Source organism: Microcaecilia unicolor, chromosome 2 (genome assembly GCF_901765095.1).
Source record: "Microcaecilia unicolor chromosome 2, aMicUni1.1, whole genome shotgun sequence".
In the NCBI taxonomy this organism is placed as follows: domain Eukaryota; kingdom Metazoa; phylum Chordata; class Amphibia; order Gymnophiona; family Siphonopidae; genus Microcaecilia; species Microcaecilia unicolor.
This window is the reverse complement of record NC_044032.1, coordinates 554,738,906-554,753,122: the sequence shown is the minus strand read 5'-3', so window position 1 is coordinate 554,753,122 and position 14,217 is coordinate 554,738,906. Positions and strand designations below refer to the sequence as shown.

The following is a 14,217-nucleotide window of genomic DNA, read 5'->3' as shown; positions in this document are numbered from 1 at the left end:
TTTCTTTCTAGGTTTGTTTATTTCTATTTATTACCTTTAAAAGTGGACTGGCACGGCTACTACACCACTTTACTCAGAATTACTTTGAAATGTGCATTAAAACTAGCTCTTACTTCATGATCAGCAGGAAACACAACAAGGATGACTGCCTTGCTACTATTTGGAATTCTGCCAGGTACGTGTGACCTGGGTTGGCTACTGTTGGAAGCAGGATACTTGGTCTGACCCAGTATGGCTATTCTTCTGTTCTTATGACTTGTTGGGATGAGATTAGTGGCAGCAGAGAAAGGTAATGCAGCAGTGTGTACAGCCAGCATACCACTAAGAGATTGATTTATAGAAACCTGCTGCTTAGCTTACCTGCCTTCAGGGAATAGGCAGACACGGTATAGGGAGTGTCTTGCTGAAACTGAGATATGAAGTACGCAGGTGCCTTTCATGATGCCACAAGTTTCCTTGTGCTGAAGGAACAATCAGCTCAGTCCTTTGTAGGCAAGGGATCGGTACACTGGATTAAACAGCTGCCAGGTTCCAGTAATTCATGCAGAAAGCTGGGTACAGCCGGTCTGTTCCAGGAAGAAAGGACAGGAAGGATATACCCTGATAAAGGTAAGGTCAACCTTTTTGATGGGAATGTGAGAACTGCAGAGAAGGGCAAGAGAAACACAAAACACGTTTTCAAAAACAAGGGCAACATTTTCACTGCCAACCTGATGACAAAAAAAAATGGCAGAATAATAAAACAAACTTCACCAAGGCAAAAACTATATTATCCTACAATCTATATTTTTAACACCTTACTATGATTATAAAATGCTTCCCAGATACTGGACACACAGAGGGATAGAAAGTCCCTTAACTTAAAACTTCAGGCTCAGTTTGAAAGAGCTTCACTCACAGAGGTTTTCATTACTTACATTTTCGTTCTATATGCCAGCTACTCTAATACCTGTACATTATACAGTTTATTCAATAAACTACCTGCGATGACTTTAATTAGTAAGAACATGATCCTGGACTCAGTTTAGACTCTGTGTTAATCTATTGTGAATCTAGCCTCAGAGTCTGCAGTTGTACAGTTCCTCCACTGAATTACATGCTTTCCTGAGTGAGACTTTTTTTCCCACAGGTGTCTGAAGCCGGTGTGCCTTCCCTGTGTCTCTGTAACCTGAAAGAACACACTGTCTATCTGGCACTCTATGAGGAAAAAAATCTCTTTGACCTCAATGGAAAATGTTGGACGATTGTTTCACTGCCATAAAGATAGCAGCTTTATAGGAAAAACTTTATGCTTGGGATCCATTTTCATTTATTGTGCTTGTCCTGAGGCATACAGTGCTGGCACTAAGGTTGACCTGCTGATACAGAAATAACATTCTGAATATACAGACAACTGGATGTTTAGTGAAATGTATTTTGGGGAATTGTATTAAAAATAGTTTAAAAATGTTCTTATTTTTAGGCTTAAGTTAGAAAACATGGAGGGGCATTTTTGTTATCATGTCTAAATCCAATTTTGGATGTTTTGTGAAAAATGTCCAAAAATCCAGTAGCGAACATGGTCAATTTCAAACCAGAAAAATGTCCAACTTTTTTGTTTCAAAAATATCCATTTGCTAGTTGTTTTTGTGCTCACTGTGACTATCTTTAGGATCATTTAAAAAAAGTCCAAGGGGAAAATACACCATTGAGATGTATGGGGGGGCAGCATTCTTAGTAGACTCGCAACACAGACATCTCAGCAGAGCAGTGGGACACCCTAGGGGGCACTACAGTGGACTTCACATAAAAGGTCCCAGGTACATATCTCACCGTTGCCCCCTTATATTGTGCCTTCCAAAACTCACCAAAAACCTACTGAACCCAAATGTACACCATTACAACAGCTCTTATGCCTGCAGGTGTCACCTATATGTAGGTACAGAAGGTTTTTGGTGGGCTTTGGAAGACTCACACATTCCACCACAAGTGTAACAGTTAGAGTGGGATATGGGCCTGGGTCCCCTTCTCTACAATGTACTACCCTGACCACTAGACTACTCCAAGGACTACTTGCTGCTTTAATAGGTCTGGTCATAATATCTGAAGCTGTCATAGAGGCTGGTATGTTTTGCTTCTGTCACAACTTTGGGGATGAGAGGAGGACAGTGACCACTTGGGGAATACAGAGATTATGCCTTAATCCCTCCAGTGGTCTTTTAGGGCACCTTTTGGACACTTAGGGCCCTGTTTACTAAGGCGTGCTAGCGTTTTTAGTGTGTGCACAAAATTTGCACGCGCTAACTGTGTTGGCGCCCATAGGAATATTGTGGGTGCCTACGCAGTTAGCGTACGCTAATGGTTAGCGCACGCTTAAAGCACTAATGTGCCTCTAGCGTGGCTTAGTAAACAGGGCTCTTAGTCATGACTGAAAGAGGTCTAGCCAAAAATGTCTTAATTTTGACCCTAGACATTTTTGTTTTCTTCCATTAATGCAGAAAAAATATTTATTTTTTTGTGCCACCCAGGTCCCACCCAAAACACGCCCCCTTGAAATTTGGATGAACTATGGAGCAAAACATCTAAAATCAGGGTTTCATAAATTGCAACTTGTATGTTTTTGAGACAAAATGTCCTCCCACCTTATGATGTTTTTGGATATTTTTTTTAATGAGACCCATAACTTACAGCACTTTCATTGGTAGCTCAAGGCAAATTACATAGATACCCTTGGTCTTTCCCAGTCCTCAAAGGGTTTACAATCAAAATCTAAATTTATGAGTTAATGCAGTCAGACTGGGTAAAGGAATTCCTACCTCAATGAAAAGACAGATTGCAGGAAAAGTAGGTCTAAGGAAGACTGGTGGAATTTCACAGAAAATATGCAAATTCAGCTGGACTTGAAGATGGCAAGATAGGGACTGTGGAACTGAGTACGGCAGAGTGATGATGACACCCAGTTTATAGCAAGGGAAAAGTAATGAAGGTAACAGCAACCCCCAAGGGGGTCAGAGAAGAGATGTCTGTACCAAGTACCATGTGCAGGAGGTGTCATAAACTCCTGGATATAGATTACAAGAAATAGGGGAGTCACTCTGTATTTTTCAATTCCTTTGTCAAGATATATCATGGAACTTACAAAATACTTTGAAATGAAAGCAAGGGGAAAAGCAATAGCTTGTTATCAGGGGATATAATAAGGTCTAAGAATTGAGTGTAGAAAGGGGAGATGCAAAGGGTCATTCAAAAACAGGCATATGTTAATGAATGAAAATTGTAGACAAGGTGTTAAGGTGGAGAAAAGCAGAAACAAAGTTCTCATCAGAAAAAAATACACCTTTCTATTGCATTACGAAAGAATAGGATATAAGGTAAAGTGGAGAAAAGAGAGGCCAGAGGACAAGATAATAATGGAGGCAAGAGATGATGAGGGCATAAGTTTTATGTTTTCGGAAGAGAGAAAGAAGATGGAACAGGTTTTCACTCTGCTGTGACAATATTTGGTAATAGTAGTGAATCTGCTGTTAGACCACTTCAAAGTAGAGGAATGGATCCTCAGGAGCTTAGTCAAGATCGGGAGGTGGGGCTGGTGGTTGGGAGGCGGGGATAGTGCTGGGCAGACTTATATGGTCTGTGCCAGAGCCGGTGGTGGGAAGCGAGACTGGTGGTTGGGAGGCGGAGATAGTGCTGGGCAGACTTGTACAGTCTGTGCCAGAGCCAGTGGTTGGGAGGCAGGGCTGGTGGTTGGGAGGCGAGGATAGTGCTGGGCAGACTTATACGGTCTGTGCCAGAGCCGGTGGTTGGGAGGCGGGGCTGGTGGTTGGGAGGCGGGGATAGTGCTGGGCAGACTTATACGGTCTGTGCCTTGAAGAGCACAGGTACAAATCAAAGTAGGGTATACACAAAAAGTAGCAAATATGAGTTATCTTGATGGGCAGACTGGATGGACCGTGCAGGTCTTTTTCTGCCGTCATCTACTATGTTACTATGTAAGAACATAAAGTGATATGCTTTTCATTGGACTAACAAGGCATTTTTTTAAAAACTAGCCTTTCCTCAGGCCAGGACATCATGTCCAAAAGATTACTATATACTAGATTCTGTAAGTGTATCATAAAACCATTGCAGTGATAGTCTGAAGGAGATAAGGTGGAGGGGAAAGAGGGAAAGATGGAGGGGTGATGTGAAGGTGGCGAAACAGTAACATTTTATGGTATATAGAGGGGCATTTTTGATATGATGTTCAAATGGTAAAATAAACATTTATCAGAAAATGTCTAAAAGTGAAAGTCCATAGTGGAAGAAAGAACTAAACGTTTTCTGAAAAATACAGAAAAAAAATATTTAGAAATGTCATAGACATTCAGAAATAAACGTTTCCGCCAATGAAAATACACTACACAAAACGTGTAATGCCGGTATTGGTCCCCGCATTGAGAAAACGTCTGCAGCAATGGCAGGATGTTCCCTCCACATGCAAAACGTGCATATATACCTCTGCACATGGAAGAACATTTGTCAGTGTGCACAGCTATGTCACTGTGCAGGGAGCCCAATATCTCCATGTGGGAGTCAGAGCTCCTGGTCCTCCAAATCCTCAAGCACCACAACCACCTGCCTTTACACAATATCTCCATGAGGGCATGGAGACAAATAAGGAGCAGGTTGGAAAGGTGAGTGTGAAGCAGTGCCCCACAGGATCACAGCACCACTCATGTGCAAGCACCATACACAGGTGGGGTCTCATACAGTGAGGTCACTTTGTTGTTGCAAATCAATTCCATGTTATTGATTTGTCATAAAGAATAACAAAACATTTTAATTATTGTAAACCACTAAAAACCTGGAGGTTTCAGCGGTATGGAAATATATTGTAATACATGTAATAAAATCAGAATGTACAGAATATCCTATGACAAATAATTATGGGACCCCCCCCCCCCCCCAACACACACACACACACACTAACCATTCAATGCTGCAGCACATGGCACTCACTCTTCCACCACAGCTGCAGCACACAGTCAGCACACACACATCTGCAACACAGATGTGTGTTGCACAGTGACAAACTGGGAGTGGACAAACTGAGAGACGGAGGACAAGCAGGGGTTTGGAACAGTGAGGGAAGGGGGCAAGATACAGCAGAAGTCATAGGTGTGGCCTGGGGCCTAGCAGGTGTGGGCAAGGAGCTGAGGAGGTGAAACAGAGGAGGCAAAGCAGGAAATGTGAGGGTCAAAGGTTCAGACTGGGGCAAATACACAAAGGTAACAAAGCACTCAGCATCTCGCCACTATTTCTCACAAACAACCACTTCCACCTCTCCACTCTCCAACTCAGCAAAATCAAAATTAGGTCTAAAGACAGGTCTAGCCTTTCCCCAGACACTTTTAAAGCAGATCTAATTTGGGGCATTTTTCTTTCCAACACCAGGAAGTCATTTTGCTCTTCATTATTGGCAATAAATGTTCATCATGTAACACTGCCCATGTCACACCCACAAAACACCCCTCTGGGAACGTCTTTTTTTCAGCAACTAGCAGACTTGGGTATTTTGTTTTTGCTATATTATACATTTTAAACATTTTTCTGCAAGAAATATGTATATCTGCCTGTTATGTCATTTTTGGATGTTTTTCTGTTTTGAAAAGGAGCCCTATAATGTGATAGGAAACCCAGATCTTTGTAAAGACCTTTCTTATTAGTTTCCATGGTGCGTTCACACCTTGAGCATTGCATTCAGTTCTGGTCACCATATCACAAAAAAAGATATAGAGGAATTGGAAAAGGTTCAAAAAAGAGCGACTAAAATGATAAAGGGGATGGAACTCCTCTCGTATGAGGAAAGGCTAAAGAGGTTAGGGCTCTTCAGCTTGGAAAAGAGACGGATGAGGGGAGATATGACTGAGGTCTACAAAATCCTGAGTGGTGTAGAAAAAGTAGAAGTAAATCAATTTTTTACTTGTTCCAAAAGTACAAAGACTAGGGGACACTCAAAGAAGTTACATAGAAATACTTTTAAAACAAATAGGAGGAAATATTTTTTCGCTCAACAAATAGTTAAGCTCTGGAACTCTTTGCTGAAGGGCGTGGTAACAGCGATTAGCATATCTAGGTTTAAAAAAGGTTTGGACAAATTCCTGGAGGAAAAGTCCATAGTCTGCTATTGAGACAGACATGGGAATCAACTGCTTGCCCTGGGATTTGTAGTATGGAGTGTTTCCACGATTTGGGTTTCTGCCAGGTACTGGTGACCTGGCTTTGCCACTGTTTGGAAGGCAAGATACTGGGCAAGATGGACCATTGGTCTGACCCAGTATGACTACTCTAATGTTCTTATGTACCTGATCATTTTAACTTTGAAAGTGTTATGTTCCTGGATTGTTTTAAACATCTTGATCATAATAAGGTCATTGATGCAGTGCTCTGGTCTTGACAAGTGTTCCCCACCTTAGTTTGCATTGTGGCATCTAATCCAATATCTTTGAGAGTTGATTCTTGTCTTTAACATCTGATCTGTCTCCCCAGTGAAGCACCCTTCTTCGCATTTTCTGCATTGAATGATACATCAGTCAGTTAAATTTTGGAATTCATTCCAATACAAATTAGAATGTTGTGAAATTATCTTTTATTTAGGAAAGTGGTGAAGGTCTTCCTATTCCAGAAATATGTACTTTCTGAATGCTGATTTATTTTTTATCTTTATTGTTATCGGGATGTCAAGCTTCTTGAGTTGTAATCCAAGCTGGTGGTCCAGGAATAGAAAAAAACAGTATGTATGTATTTATTTATTTATTTGTATACCAACTTTAACTGACAAACAGAGAAAGGCAGTTAACAATAAAATAAAAATAAAAGCAAGGAAAAGGAACTACAATGATTTGACACACAAGCGAAATCAAGCACTCCAATAAAACAGACATAGCTCTTCCCTCTCCCAGGCACCAGCCACCCTAAGAAGCTGTTTTAATCAGCCAGTATAAGCCTGCTTGAATAACCAAGCCTTCAACAGAGACTTAAATTTCACTACAGAGAGAAAAAGGCATGGAATTCCAAATATGGGGAACAACAAAAAAGAATGCACTGCAACGAGTTATTTCAAGCTGGGCAAGATGAGGCCCTGGTAAAAACCATGCAGTGGTCATTAATAATAGAATGTAATACCCATGTTGAGGAATATGGAATAGTTCATGAGGACAGATTTAAAAGAGTACATTGTCGAAAAGTCTTGAAACCTAAAAATAACACTTTAAACTGGACGTGATATTGACTTGGTTGCCAACGATGATCCTGTAAAACAGATGTGACATGATGAAATTTTCATACGTAGCACAGTAGGTGAATAGCTATATTCTGAAGTGTCTGCAGCCTAGTAAGTAAAGTTTTGGCAATCACAGCTCCTGATATTCATGCCCCACCCCTTTGATCCCTTCCCACTCCAGTCTGGATAACCCTAAGCTCCCTACCACCATTGCAGCTCCCCTCTACCCTGACAACACCCCCCCCCCCCCCCCAGTCTAGCTTTCAGTGTATGCCCTGACAGCTTTGTGCTTTCTTTCATAACTTCTCTATTAGCAAACAGAACAGTTTGGCTGTAGATCCACAGTCACACAAACATGTTTGATGTGTTGTATGACTCCTGGGCACTGTGGATACTCCATAAATCAGCTTTTTGACACGGACAATGATCCCTGGCACAGGCATTGTGCCAAAACACAGCTGTGTTGGGTCAGCCCATTAATAAGACCTTTCATTTGCATCTGTATTTCATGCTCCATGTGTTTGGCCATCTCCACTCTTTCGGATGATCTACAGAGATTCTTTTCTTTTTCTTTGTTTGAAGTCTTCAGTGAACACCAATGGCAATATTTAATAAGCAATTTGCCTTTTCCTCATCAGCTTCTATAGTCTTCCACTGATAGCCTGAGTTGGTAGACTGAGGTTCTTAACTTGCGTTGAAGCCCTTGAGACAGCAGATAGCTAAGGCTAGGTTCCAAAGTATCTATTCAAAACAGAAGATACACAGTTTCTGGCTTACCTTTAAAGGTAATCAAAATAAAACATGAAAAAGAAAATAAGATGATACCTTTTTTATTGGACATAACTTAATACATTTCTTGATTAGCTTTTGAAGGTTGCCCTTCTTCGTCAGATCAGAAATAAGCAAATATTGGTAGATGATAGTATATATAAGTGAAATATCAAAGCATTCCAGTGTCAGTCTAACAGGATGGGGGTGGATAGGTGAGAGACAGGAAGAGGGACAGGTGAGATATGCCTGGAGACAGGAGGGTGACAAAGCAGTATGATTTGAAAGCTTCAAATAACATAATGTCAGTATTTACATATATTTGATCTCATCAGATTCTCTAAGCCTTCCTCCTCCTCCTTGCCTGAGCATCCCTGCTTCACTAGGGGCCAGGGGTTTTAAACTTCTTATTCTGAAGTCCATCCTCTGTTCTCTGTTTCTCAGCTGGATTCCTGTTAAGGTGGGCTAGGGGTGTTGTGACCCTTACGGTGGACCTGGAATCTCTCCTATATACTGCCATACACCTCTTTCCACTCAGCACCTTCCTCTGCTGGGTCCACCTCCCAAGAAAGTAAGTCTGCATTCTACTGTCCTTGTCTGTCTATGCTGTACCTCAAAGGTGAATGTTTAGAGGCGTAGGGACCAGCACATAGCCCTAGTACTGGTCTTCTTGTTCTAAGTATCTACTTGAAACACAAGTGGCCTGTCCAAGGGGAACCTGTGCCCCAGCAGGTAATAGCAAGATACCTCCAGTGTCCATTTTATTGCCAGTGCTTCCTAATAAATTGCTGCACATGTTAATTTCCCACAGCAGTAATTTTCAGCTTAGAAAGGCTACTGGATGTTCTTGGCTATCCTTCACTTGAGCCTGAATGTCTCCCACACCACCTTCTCACATGTTTGTCTGTACTATGAAGGGGCAGTTGAAGTTGGAGCTCATCAACACTGACTCTGAACACAATACCTTGTTCAACACATGAAAGGCTTCTTTTGATTTCTAAGACCACAAAAGGAACCGTCTTCCTCAGTAGGTAGGTTAATGTTTCTACTTTCTTTCTAAAAAGGTTCTCATATTTTTTTTTATTGAGGTTGGCCACTGAGATAATTGCTTTTACATTCTGCCTCTGCGGTTGCAGTTGCTCCCTTCATGAGGAATTCCCTAGGTGCTGCCCCACTGAGTCCCCTACGACCTTTCTTGGTTGCCAAGTCTTCAGGTTGGAGATACTTACTATCCTGCTTATAATCGAAATAGAAAAACGCCTATATTGTGACCCAAATCGGGAGATAGACGTTTATCTCACAAAAATGAATAAAGCGGTATAATCGAAAGCCGAATTTGGACGTTTTCAACTGCACTCCGTCGCAGATGCAGACAAAGTTGATGGGGGCATGTCGAAGGCGTGGTGAAGGCGGAACTGGGGCGTGGTTATCGGGCGATCAGATGGGCGCCTTTCGCTGATAATGGAAAACAAAATATGCGTTTTTTAGCGAGAATTTAGGGCACTTTTCCTGGACCCTGTTTTTTCATGAATAAGGCCCCAAAAAGTGCCCTAAATGATCAGATGACCACTGGAGGGAATCGGGGATGACCTCCCCTGACTCCCCCAGTGGTCACAAACCCCCTCCCACCACAAAATATGCCGTTTCACAACTTTTTATTTTCACCCTCAAATGTCATACTCACCTCCCTGGCAGCAGTATGCAGGTCACTGGAGCAGTTATTAGGGGGTGCAGTGGACTTCAGGCAGGTGGACCCAGGCCCATCCCCCCCCCCACCTGTTACACTTGTGCTGGTAAATGGGAGCCCTCCAAACCGCCCCCCAAACCCACTGTACCCACATGTAGGTGCCCCCTTCACCCCTTAGGGCTATAGTAATGGTGTAGACTTGTGGGCAGTGGGTTTTGAGGGGGATTTGGGGGGCTCAACACCCAAGGGAAGGGTGCTATGCACCTGGGAGCTGTTTTACCTTGTTGTTGTTTTTTTTAAAGTGCCCCCTAGGGTGCCCGGTTGGTGTCCTGGCATGTGAGGGGGACCAGTGCACTACGAATCCTGGCCCCTCCCACGAATAAATGTCTTGGAGTTATTCGTTTTTGAGCTGGGCGCTTTCGGTTTCCATTATCGCTGAAAAACAAAAATGCCCAGCTCAAAAAAAGATAAACGTTCATGTTTTTCGAAAATACGCTTTGGTCCGCCCCTTCACGGACCCATTCTCGGAGATAAACGCCCATGGAGATAGACGTTTCCATTCGATTATGCCCCTCTATGTCTCTACTATACTTGTCTATGGATGGCCTTACACAACTTCTCTTTAATCTCAGTTTCCATAATGTTTTCCAAGGAGACTAGTTAAGCAACCAAGCATGGAGTGTCATCCTATTATTTTCCATAACATCTTCTCTTGTTTCAGAATACTTCTTGGCAAAATGGCCTTCTTCTCCATAATCAAAGCACATTAGAGTTTCTGAAATCTGAGGTCGGTATCAGGATGTAAGCAGTCTTTTCTCCAAGGTTTGTGGAGAGCGCTCCAGTTTTCAGTTATGATTATCCAGATCCTGTACCTCTTGTAGATTGGTGTTCTCTGGCACCCACAACTTCCAGGGCTCCCTCTAAGGAAAGATTTGGGTGTTCACATACCCACTATCACATAGAGGCATTTGAGTTGTTTAGGAGCTGCTCCAGTAAAACAAACAAAAAGAAAGAAAGAAAGACAACCATAGATCAGCGATATCTGGATAGTAAAGTTCATAGAAATAATTTTGTTCCACCTCCCCCCCCCCCCCCAAATAGAATCTACCTCCTTTAGTAGTAGCTAGTCATATGTTAAGGCTCATAGGATATAATTCAAAATTTAGGAAACATAAATGTCTTCCAAGCTTTCTTAAATTTGCCAAGGTCAACCAAAGCCCACAGAATTAGTGAAGGTTCATTCCACCATGCTGAAATATAACAGAAGAAATAACTAATTTGGGACCTTTTTTACAAAGCCGTGCTACCGATTCCTGGTGCACCAAATGAGAGGAAGCCCATTCAATTCCTATGGGCTTCCTCTTATTTGCCACGCGGGAACCACTAGTGTGGCATTGTAAGAGAAGCCCTTAGTCTTTTTCTACTCTCAGATCTCTATGTGACACTGAGAATGAAGAGAATGAGTTAGATGATAACATAATAAGCACTCAGAAAAATAGCAAGGCATTGAACAGGTCCAAAACTTACAAACATCCAGTGTACCTGAATGTAACTCACCTTGAGCTACTACTGAAAAAGGTGTGAGCAAAATCCAAATAAATAAATAAAATACATTAAAATGAAGGCTTTAATACAAATCCACAAATAGATCAGCAGTCAGTGAAGTGAAACATGATATCTCTGTTTCACCAATTTTAACAATATGGCTCCAGAATTTTGCACTTGTTGCAACTAACCTACTCTCTTTGTTGATATGCCAAAGTATCGAATGTAGCATTAATCCAAATGAGACATTATAACTGCATGAATATGTGGCTCCTTTCTGGTATCCCTCACTACATATCAAGGGTACATCTTCAAGGAGGCAATACTGTTATTCTAGGTTTACCTTGCTGAGATCATGGATCTACGTCAGGGCCAGGTTAACTGGAAGGTCTTTAGCTCCTTTGATCCACTCTCTCTACCACTCACACTCACCTCCACAAACTCAAACTCCAGTCCAGCTTGTTTTCTGAACCAAGAACATACTTAAAGGATTTAAGAAAGGCAAAGCAAAAATCCAATCAATCAGCAGTATATAAAAAAATATGTTCCAAGTACATTCACTTCACTTTTTCTTGGACTTTCCTTTGCCTATGAAGAACTTTGGTTCTCTCTCGTTCTCTCTCTCTCTCCCTCTCTCTCTCTCTCTCTCTCGCTTCCTCTTCCTCTTCCTCTCAAATATCTTAAAGATCTAGAGTCTGGACTCAGATGTGATTGCAGGTATTTAGAAATGTCAAGTAGTAGTAGTATTGCACTATAGATCCTGGTCTTCCTTGTCCCAGCTCCAATGGCCATCCTCTGGGTGCACTTTTTCTGTATCCAGAAAGATGGATATCCTTTTCCTTCTTGATATTTAGTGGCTCTCTGTTATCAAGCAGCCATTCTGTAGTGCAGTAGACTATGCAGATGTGCTGGTTAAAGGGCTGGTAAATTATTAGTTGTTCTTTACTTTAATGAACATATGCATAAGCCTGTTCTATTCTGTTCTCCATATCTTCCTGTGCTACTATTCCTTTACTGTCAATGATAAAATTAACATTTTTGTCATATTTCTACTTATGCTCTGAGGACATCTATTAAGGCAGCCTTATTTTTATGTCACTTAGGCATTAGGGCTAGACTCTATATATGGCACCTGAAAAAAATACACCTAGGTGTATCCTCTAAAGTACGCCTAAATTTTATAGAATATGCTTAAAATTCCTGCACAGTATATTAAATAATGCCGAGCGCCTCTCCATGTGACTAAATTTGATCACATCCATTTAGGCCATGTTTTACTTGGTGTAAATCCCAATGCCTAAATTAGGTGCAGAGCAGGTGTATTCTATAACAATGCACATAGATTTTCAAAATGCCCATTACCCACCTATTCCACGCCCATAACCACACCCTGTTTTCAACTGTGTAACTTGAAATTTACACACACCACATTACAAAATATGTTTAGCAACTTCTGCATGTAAGTCATAATTAAAGCCAATTAGTGCTAATTGCTTGTAAGCATCCAATTAACAGCGCTGATTAGCTAGTTAACCAATTAAGTTACACTCATTGTTATAGAATACGCTTCGATTTCCTCACAGAAGTTAAGGCACAATATATAGAATCCCAGAGTTAGCACTGTTTATCATACTTAGGGGCCCTTTTACCAAATTGTAGTAAAACATGGTCTTAGCATATCCTTACGTGGGTCATGCTAATTTTCCCAGTAACATGTGGCCATTAGTGTGTGAGTCCTACCACCACCTATTTTGTAGGAGGTAGTGGCTCAAGTGCTAACCACATGCTAATCAGTTAGTATGTGGCAATGTAGCTATGCTAGCCAATTAGCGCTGAACCCTCCCACTCTCTGGCCCCAGCCCACCCACCCCCATGCTAAAAAATAAATTTAATTTTTTAGTGCGTGGGTAGCATGTGCAGATCCAAAAACTTATCGAGAGATGCCTCAGCACATCCTGCAGTAAGGTATTTTTAGCTGCAGTAAACATGCGTTAGTACTTTCGTGGCTTAGTAAAAGGGCCGATTAACCAGATAAGGGATAGGCGGCCATATAATCCCAGACATTAAATGCTGGCCCTGGACATGGTCTGGCATTGAATATGCAGGAATAATTCCAGCAGTGGCTAAAAAACCACTCCCAGCCGCTAGCTGAATATCTAACCATGGTTTTTTTTGTTTGTTTTGGATTGGGTTATTTTTTTGGTTTGGTGATAGGTTACCCTCAAATTATATTCCAAGCACTTTCACCTATCAACTGAAAATTAAAGGCAACCTCCATAGCTAGTATACAATAAGTGTTTTTTTAAAAAGGTCTGGTGGCAAAAGGTCACATGGAAAAGACAGATATCAACACATCTACTCCCTCTTTCATCACACGTCTGTGCGTCATTCCCATCTCCTGTACCCCTCTGGCCTCCTAAAATCATGTATGTGACATCATTTCTGTATAATGCTCTGAGTTTACATGCATTACAAATGTCACCTGCTAACACACCTTTCTCTCATCCTCTCTCCCTCCGCTCCCCCCACCAAGTGCATTCTAATTGCTACCAAATGTTAATCATGTTTCTCAGAATAATGTGGCATTGCAAGTTGTCTACAGCAGTGTTCTTTTGATCTTTTGACTAGTTCTAGAAGTCATATGATGATTTTCTGAGAAAAAGGCATTTCTGTTTAATTGACATTAAGAAATGGTCTTAGTCATCTTGAAATGCAGGACAGTTTCCATTTGAGTACAACAAACAAATGTACTGTGTTTACACAAGTTTTGGCTTAGTTAGAAAGCTGGGTGGGGTGTTTTTCACATTAAAACCTGTATCTGATATTACTAAGAAGATTAAGAATCTTAAATGTTTTTTTTTTCTTTTCCTGTTGGAAAGTAAAGCAAAAACATACCTGGAATAATATATGTTAATAGCAGAAAGATGCATACTAGGGATGTGCATTTGTTAGTGTGCATCTGGTTTCTTAAGGGCCC

At 41.3% G+C, this 14,217-nt stretch overlaps 1 protein-coding gene across 2 annotated transcripts in view; it reads left to right on the top strand.

The window, feature by feature from the left end:
* The first annotated feature begins 441 nt into the window (after positions 1-441).
* Positions 442-14,217, top strand: part of LNX1 (ligand of numb-protein X 1) — a 254,678-nt gene continuing 240,902 nt past the window's right edge. For both annotated transcript variants that reach the window (XM_030191389.1, XM_030191388.1), the window contains exon 1: positions 442-609. The gene's annotated coding sequence lies outside the window, so the exon portion shown is untranslated. The remainder of the gene's footprint in view (positions 610-14,217) is intronic.